Source organism: Sinohyriopsis cumingii, chromosome 13 (genome assembly GCF_028554795.1).
Source record: "Sinohyriopsis cumingii isolate HCF-2022 chromosome 13, ASM2855479v2, whole genome shotgun sequence".
NCBI classification, from domain to species: Eukaryota; Metazoa; Mollusca; class Bivalvia; order Unionida; family Unionidae; genus Sinohyriopsis; species Sinohyriopsis cumingii.
In genome coordinates this window covers 55,806,703-55,816,105 of record NC_142973.1, presented here as the reverse complement: position 1 = coordinate 55,816,105, position 9,403 = coordinate 55,806,703, and positions in this window count along the sequence as shown.

Genomic DNA, 9,403 nt, shown 5'->3' with positions numbered 1-9,403 from the left:
GGACCGATACCGTGTATCAGATGCGGCATTGGAGTACGAGGAAAAACGCAATTATGTTCAGCGTGTGGTGGAAAACGCTATCGAGAACTAAAACGGTATTATGATAAAAAAAATCCAGACTGTGATAACGCTCTCAAATGCGAGCGTGATTACATAAATAAGTTTTCAGACAAATTATGAATTAGACAATGATTTGCTTATAGTATAATGAATCAAGAATTCGTCCGACATCCAACTATTCCAAATTATGAGGCAAACCGAGATGGCATAGTGAGAAACTACAGGCTGAGGAAACAAGTTGGTACAGTTGATAATGCTGGTTATTTAAGATTTACTGTTAGGAAAGGGAGGTATTTATGTCATCGTTTCGTCTATGAGGTTTTTAACGGAGAGATCCCTAAAGGCCTTGTCATTGATCATATTAACGGGAACAGACTTGATAACAGTATTGAAAACCTTCAAGCGATCACTCAGAGCAAGAATACCATACGAGGAAGAGTTAAATGTAAAACAGCTATAAGAAGAGCAGTGAAATCTGTGAATGTTGAGACTCGTGAAGAAATAATATTTCAATCAATGAGCGCAGCCGGTAGGTATTTCGGTATTTGTCCACCTTCTGTACAGCATGTCGCAGATGGGATCTACAAAACAGCATTTTCAAAGAAGCTCAAACAGAAGATTTCATTCTGTTATATAACTCTTATCGTTGACACAAACGACGATAACTCCTCCGAGAGTGTGTAACGCTTTGCAGAGTTGTCGTTGCTGGTCAGAGGATTTGCTCCCCCTAAGAAAGCCACCTTGATAAAATATTTTATCGAGTTCATAACATGTAATCATTTATTTACCGTAGAATATATATTTTTTTACAAACAATATCCTCGTTTTACTGAATATATCCGACTGTTTTGCTCTTCTGTGCTTGTTATATGACCGCGCTTAAGAAAACATACAATTAAAATATTTTAAACAAGTCCCGCCCACTGCTAGAGCGAATTTCCAACTCGCAAGTAACAGTTGGGTTATATACGAAATCGCTCCCTAAGACCTTTGAGTCGATCGAAAGTCAGCACGCGCAAGCAAAACCATAAATTTAATCCGCCAATGGCGGGTGTCTTTTGTGCACCATCCAATGGTCGATTCAATGGATGGTTTTGCTCTGCTGCTGACCGTAGAAAATGACCCACCTGTGTATGTTTGTGTCGTCATAGGATAAGGTCTTAGGATAAGTTAGGATAAGATTACATGTTCATTGTGCCTTTACTTGCTGTCATACTCGAATCAGAGGTTAAAGGTTGTCTGTTCTGTACCGTCTCTTAGGATAAGATTACATGTTCATTGTACCTTTGCTTGCTGTGATACTCGAATCAGAGGTAAAGGTTGTCTGTTCTGTACCGTCTCTTAGGATAAGATTACATGTTCATTGTACCTTTGCTTGCTGTGATACTCGAATCAGAGGTAAAGGTTGTTTGTGTTGTCAAATAAATGTTTGCCGGGCCTGCTAGAGAACTCGATCCTAGAAGCCAGGGCTGTCTCGTCTTGTAAATAAATGTGCCTCTGAGTCACTTGGCAGTCAGAGGGGTCCGTCCTTAGGATAAGTTACGTGTTATATGTTTGTCCTTGTCAATTCACTAAACACGTCCTCTTGAGCCTATAGAACGTTATTTGACGATCTAGAGGCTCTTGCAGGGGATAAAGTGTTTCGTGTTACATGTTGTATTGTCATGTCGGAAGCAGTCCTCGTGGGGTTCTAGAACGTTATTTGACGATCTAGGCCCTTGCAGGGGATAAATGTTTCCGACTGTCTCGTTTTGTTTTGGAAAGCTAGCGTTTCTCATGCAAAGTGTTTCTATTAAAAATATAAAAATATATAATAATATGAATCACGAAAATATAAATACCATACTTGTTGAAATTAAAGAATTACAACAGCGAGGTTTTAATATTTTACTAAACACTGAAACAATTATGTCAGATTTTGAATCCTTGAATGAGCTATCACGCTTGGGGAAGAACAATCTCCCTGCTCGTTATAGGTTCATTAAGGGTTTGCAAGATCGTGTTTACAGATCACTTGCCGGGATAACTGAAAATCAGGTATCTGAATTTATTCCACTGTGCCGTGCAGTTGAGAAGATTCGTCTTGGATTGTCACAAGAGTATGAGACTCGAAAATTAATTAGCACCAGGGTGAGACGGTTAAAAGGTTATATAAAGAATCTAGACACGGAAATGCCTTGCATTTCTGACAAAAATACTAGTGTTTCTGACTACGAGGCCGACAAGGAAGTATAAACCGCATAGCGTGTGACTCACAGCACAAAGTGAAAGTAGAACCTGAGAACGCTAGCGCCCCCCCCCCCCCCGCTTGGAGTGTAAAGCACATTTCCACGGGTAAAAAAAAAAGTGTATTATTTTTTTTGCCCTTGGAAACTCAAAGAGTTTCTCAAGTGAAGGGCGCTTTCAGATTTTCAGGATTTGCTTAAGCGTTTCAACATCAATACAGGAATGAGAATAGTTCATAATCTGTTCTCGTTGACACCAAACTATGATCATATGATTTTGCTGTAGCTCTGTTAATTGTGACGGAGTTAACAAGAAGTCTTCGTCACCATACATGTCAATAACTATTTTAACGGGGAAATACTGTTCTGGGAATGTCTGTATTTGAAATGCGGTTTTTATTGCCTCGTAAAGAATTTGCTTATCATGAATATGAACTCGTGCATGAATGTACTCGGGTTGATACATTATACACAACCGTTTTTTTTTAAATGCGTGCTAGCACTTTCAACGATAACTTATGCTGGTTTTGATAGGGTATTTGCACGATAAAATGACGAAAATGGATCAGTGCAGAAAAAAAAACTATTATAAATATTATGGATCCCTTGACTTAGGACTTCACCAGTAAGTTTATACTAACAGTCTCGTCACGCAGGTCCAACAAATTCCCCCTCTGGTCGGTGAGTTTGAAATTTATCGTTGACAACCACGGGTTATGACACCGTAGATAGACCGGATTGATTGGTTCTTGCACAATCAGAAAACCAGGGGGGTCTCTTGGTGTGAACGTATACAGGATAAACCCCTGTTGTGCCGTCGTAGTATCTGATGCGCTGTAACTGCCATCGATGACGTCACATACAAGATTGACCGCAATAACATCTGTGATATTTACGATCCCGGGTGAGATGTGTCTGCCATCGGATGCTGTACTGTTGTCGTGCTTGAGAATAACAGGTTGTGGTCTTATTCGTTCGTACGCGGCAAGAATATCTTCGAAAGATTGATCGATGAGATCAGAGACTGATTTTCTCAGCTCGGGCACGTTATATCCAGGAAATTTAAAATCTGAAATATCATTCACTTGAATACCATATTTAATTGCAAAATCTGCTCTGGCTATCTGTCTATAATTATCATCGATATAGTCTTTAAGATCCAGTAAAGCCTGAATTATTCTTAGATTTATAGTTTCCATGGCCGATGCGAGTTTGTTTAGTTTTTCTATGGTTGTGATAATATTATCACGCGGACTTGTTAAATCAGAAATATAATCTTGGAAATATACTCGCAGGAGTTGTAGCTGTTGTTTATGTACTAGATTGATCGGAATAAATAATTCAGATTCTATATCATCTAGACGGTAAACACGGAGCTCCTGCCCCCCCTTAACACGTGGAGCTTCTATACTCCAAGTATCGGGCATTAAAGTACTTTTTCTTGCTAGTAATTGATCTGCAAGGAGTAAATAATAATTGTACTCGAGGTCGTGTAGTGCTTCTTTATAGGTCATAAAATCCGATTTTTCAGGTTTTGGTGGACGAGGTTTAACCTCGGGGGCCTTTGGCCATCCTAATAATGTTCGGATTGAGCTGTTATAAATATCCACGGCGTATCCTGGCGTTGAGATTTCAATGACCGCAGACAGCGTTGGTTCATGAGCTGTTATAGATATTTTGGCTTCCTTGCCGGTGATTCGTTTTATTTGGCGTTGTATCTCATTATTGATTTCTTCGATCTGATAACTCCCAGTGGGAAGTGTAATTGTATTCCAGTCAAGTTCACCCTGTTCGCCGGAGTCGGCTTTGCTTTTCCCGAACACGAATGAATTATTTGGCTGCAGACCACCAAATGATGCCGACCTAACATTGGGCCAGCTGTGATACACACTGAGCTTTGCTAACGCGATTTCACTCACTGGAATTGGAGTTCGAAAATTAATACCGAATTCTGGTGTCGTCGAGGACACTGAGATCATTGTGGTCCTTACCGGTGTTGTGTTTGTGACTATTTGTTGAAGCAGTTCTATTGACATTATTTATTTGTTTAGTTTTCAAATAGTCATTGTACGCATCTGACATTAGTTTGAATTCAGAATCTGATATCGTAGCGTCGCTACTTTGCACGTCTAACGATGATGATATCAGCGATGATAATTTCTGATATGCGGTCGTGGCTGTATTTAATTTTGTCGTGTAATCGTGTAATTTTGTGTTAGCACATGATGATATTTTTTTTGCTATGATGCCGAAAACTCCAGCTGTTGTTGTGGCCGCGGAAACACAGATCGTGGCGGCGACTGCTGCAGTTACCGGAGTGACCGCTGATAGTATTGCTCCGGCAGATGCAACAACGGCAGATACTGAATAAACCATAATATCCAGCACTGTTATGCGGCGCTTGTATTTTTTTACTTTTTGACTAGTTACTTCGATGACAGTTTTTAACTCAGATTGCCACTCACGGACTTGATTGTATCGATATTGTTGAGCATCTGGCGTCGTTGACATTATTCAATTACGCGGTAACCAATTGAGGCGTTGCAGCGACGAATTCCAAACAAAACCAGTAAGATGTTGCTGTTAAACTATCGTCCTCGGCTTCAAGCATAAATGTTTCCTCGGTTCCGCTGTTTAGTATTACAGTGCAAACCCCGGAATACTTATCGGTGGAATGTCTCCAAGGATATGTTGTGAAGATTTCAAATTTAGCGGCTGAAAACACAGACAACCTGTAAACACCGGTGGCTGTTGCTGTATATTTGATAGTGTTATTTTGTCGTGACCATGTTGCGAATCCCGATGATACCGTGAATACGATGTTGGTGATATGCCCCGGAGTAACTCCAGTGGGAACTTTAATCAAACTGGTTTTGTTAACGATATCAGGAATACCCGATACGATATCCTGCTGTGTTTGTTTGATCGTGTTAATGTCGGTCTTTACATTAGCGAGTTTTACATCGACGACTGGAGGAGTCCCAAAGAACTTATCCACGACCTCATCAGTTTTTACGAAGTTTCTTCGAAATCTTGTAAACGCGCCCACGTGAACATCATGCTCTGCACGCAGCGTATTTAGTTTACCGTTGACGATGTCCACGTATTGTTTGTTTGACGCATCCTGGTCGGATTCGGGATTCGCTAACGCGGTTATTTTGTTGCCGCTCATGCTGAGTTCGCCTGTCATCGTGTCACCGGCTTTTTTCACACATTTATCAACACCTTTATCAATACTGTCTTTGATGCTTGCGATTGATATATTCGAGTCCTTGATCCGGCCGCCATCACTAAATGCAACGAAGTTATCCTTGGTAGCTCCAAGAACTCTGCGAATTATATCATTCCACTTAATGTTGCTCGTTCTTAGTTTTCCTTGCCTGTCTTGGAAAATAGCAACTTCATCTGGGTCAACTCCAGCTATATTCAAAAGATTATCGACTTCATCTTTGGTCGCATATTTTGAGAGATCAGCATCTGTGCTTGGTTTACCTCCTCGTGTGAAAGGTCTTCCGTAAATATCCACCATTATTCTTATTGCTGTTTTTCAAATGCTAGCATTTCTCGATGCGGTATATTCATACACTACTTTATGAGGAGGAGTTGCTGGATTTCTTGAGATTGCATCAAGAACATTTAAAACCTCCCTCCCACAAATGGGCGGATCAATTAATGTTTGTGTTGGTAACGTCGACTGCCACACTGGAACATTAGAAAATCTGCTGACATACTTGAGAAACTCAACTGGCGGTGCTAAACCGTACGAATCAAAATAGATAATTCCACGTGGATCGATCGCGTAAGCAACCCAGTGAGTTCCCGGACCATCTTTGTTGTCGAGATTGATAATGCCAGTTTCTGGATTATTCGGTCGTTGCGGTAATTGATCTCGCATAAATACGCCTCTGAAATGTTTTACACGCAATTTTTTAACAGCATCGAGTAAATCAAAATTGCTCAACGGCGTTAGAATTTTTTTGGATACCATGATGGTGGAGTTCCTGGTAGTCTTAGACCGCGTCCCTTTTTTTCTTGTATCCTTTTCCCGTTGCCTTTTTTAGTGCCATTCCAGCTGCAGTTCCAACTGCACCGAGTGCTGCGGCTTTTGCTACGGCTGGTGCTGCCGCGGCAATCAACGCCGGTATTGCTGCGAGAAGAGGAAATATTCCACCGGTTTTAGTCATGTCCTTGATAGCTGCAGCAGAGAAATCAAGTCGGACACCGGTTTTTGCTGTTAGTGCCTTATTAAAATGTTTAAGCTGAGTATTAGTCAACGACAATTTGTTTGGACCACCAGTAATCTGATCTCGTTTTAGTGTTATTGATGTCCCGCACGTGCTTGCGTTCTTTGATTGCAATTTCTTCGTTTGACCGGAAGTCAAGGTGACATTAACATGACTGTATGACATTATATCCTAAGTTTGATTTTAATTGCGTTACATATTCTCGATTGGAGCGTCGATGACCCTCATTCGTCCGCCAACACCTTCAAGCAGCATTGCTTTATCGGAGAGTATGACAGCAATCGCTCTGTAACCACCAGCAGGAACACCTACACGAGCTCGGAAATGTAGGTCGACAACAGATTGTTTAACCAGATCAAGATGTTCCAGCGAAAAGTAATAAATCGGATATAAACTCATAAAGTCTCGCTGTGATATTTGCAGGCCAGTGTCTACATTAAGGTCGCGCCCCATAAATGACATCAGACGATGATACGCGCGTGCGACACGATGATGTTCGAAATCTATTAATATATCCTCAGATGGCTCCTGATGCCCATTTATTCTCAACGAAACTTCAGAAACTCCAAGTGTATCAAATACCATTGGATTTCTTTCCTGGCTATCTGTTCTAGCACGGTATTGAAATGCAATGAAAATATGTCGTGGTGCTGATACTCCTTGTTGCGATGATATATGCCATGTAAACAACCCACCATTATCACCCTGAATAACGTCTGTGGTTGTTGTTTTCCAGGATAGCAGTGATTTACCGCCCGTGTCCATGAAAGACAACAGTCGTTGTTCTTCGGTGATTGACGGAGACAACACTGGCATCCACAACCACAGTTTAGTTAGTATTACCTGACCAGGGGCAACATCAGCATCTCGCCAGATAGCGTCATTATCATCAGGTTTTCGCACAAGTACAACTGTGTGTTTGGCACCGAATATGACCTTGTGGACATCTCTGCAGAATCCAAAGATGTGAGACAATGGAATCACACCTGAGAACTCTTCATCTCCACTTAACATCGATCTACGTGTTGCAAAACCCAAATTAAAATTTTCGTTCATCGATGCAACTGCGTCACCGGCATTATTCATTGTTACATTCCTGTTCTCGGGGCTGTCGGTTATATCCTTTGCAAACATCATTGATGGTCCGGCTGATCTGGTGTAATCATCCGAGTATCTCGCCAACCCGAGAATTGTTGTGGCAACGTCGACGTTATCATGAATTGTTTCAATTTCTTTTCCATCTATCATGTAAATAGCGGATTTAAATAACGCCATGATGCCGTTGTTAACAAATCCAACTCGGTCGCCGATTCCGTAGTTAGTGTTATCATTCTTTAAAAGCCTACCTTCAACTTCGATGAAGGCCTCAGCGGGCAAGAAGTATCTACTTGTATCCTGGACCTGTAGTTCAATTCTTCCGCGTTGGTTAGGATCACGTGCTTCATAAGAATAATATTGAAAATCACGTACAGAATCATCTTTAAGTACTGGTTTGGACATATCAAACGCGTCATTGGATTTTCGTGCAAACATTATTATTATTTGTGATGATCTAATTAAAATGTTATCGTCACCGGAAACCATTACCAGCTATCAAATTAGCAGTTACACTATCTTGCAACGCTTTGGAGGTAATTCCTGCTGTTGCGATCTCAGCTAATTTCTGATTTACGGCCTTATTTACTACGCTACTAACATTTGCCGGCATAGCTTCAGTGGATGGTAGTTTTACTGGCACCAACCTCTCGACTGGGTTTTTTTTTCGTATCAGCTGTGCTAGTCGATCCTTGATTGATTGAAATGCTTTCCCGGCAAGACTACCAACAGTGCCAATGGCTTTATCCTTGACAACATCAGCGGCTTTCATCGCGAATTGTTTTGCTAACGGTCCAGCTTTCGGAGCGATTCTTGTGACTAAATCCCTAACAACATCACCGACTCCATCTCCGTAAACAACCTCGTATACTGGTAATCGTGAGTTTACTACTCTGACACTTCTTGGTCTGCGAAAAGAATCGTGTAGTATCATTTTATTTAATTATTGTTTATCTAACTGAATTTGCTAGCAAATTTAATTATTAGTCGCTGTGGTAACCGTCTGCGAGTTCATCAATGAGCCCCCGGTAGATGCTGATATCCATGATGCCACGCTGAAATAGTCTCTGACAGATATCTGCGGCTTCATTTATAATTTCCGGAGAATTGTTTCCGGCACGTCTTCCTCCGATGAGAACTTCCAACCGTGATACATCATCGATGATATTATTAGGGCAGGCAATAAAACCGGATCCTAAACCCTCCCCTGTTGATGGTACAATTCTTGGGGATAAAATGTCTTGAGGCAAACTTTCAGAAGATGTTGTTAAGCTAATTATCGGCGACCTAGTTTGTTTGAATTTTTGGCCCCGCGGACTTCCTTCAGATGCAGCCTCGTATTCACTTAACGGAGTTAGGTCAGGATCTATTGCTCTTCGCCGTGAAGGATATTGTTGTCGTTCTGTGTGTTGCAACGGTGATTTTTCTTCTTGAGGTTGCGATGGTGGAATTTCAAGTTTACGTATAGCATCTACAAGTCTATCGTATTTTGTATCGTCCCTGCTGATTTGTTTTTTATTTTCACGTATACGATACGAATATTTGATAAAATTATCATCTGTCATAGAACCGTGTTCTGGGTTTAAAGACACATCTCTTCTAATCAATCCTAACAGTATTGTCTCAGGTAATTTCTCTTCTGGTACATTTTTAAGAAGTTCAATATAATCCGGCGTAAATCTTTTGGCGGGGTCAGTAATTCTCCCTGTTACTCGCTTACCAGCAGGTACTGACACAACAACTTCATCGGGTGGAGGCGGGGGTTTAAGTCCAGCTGAA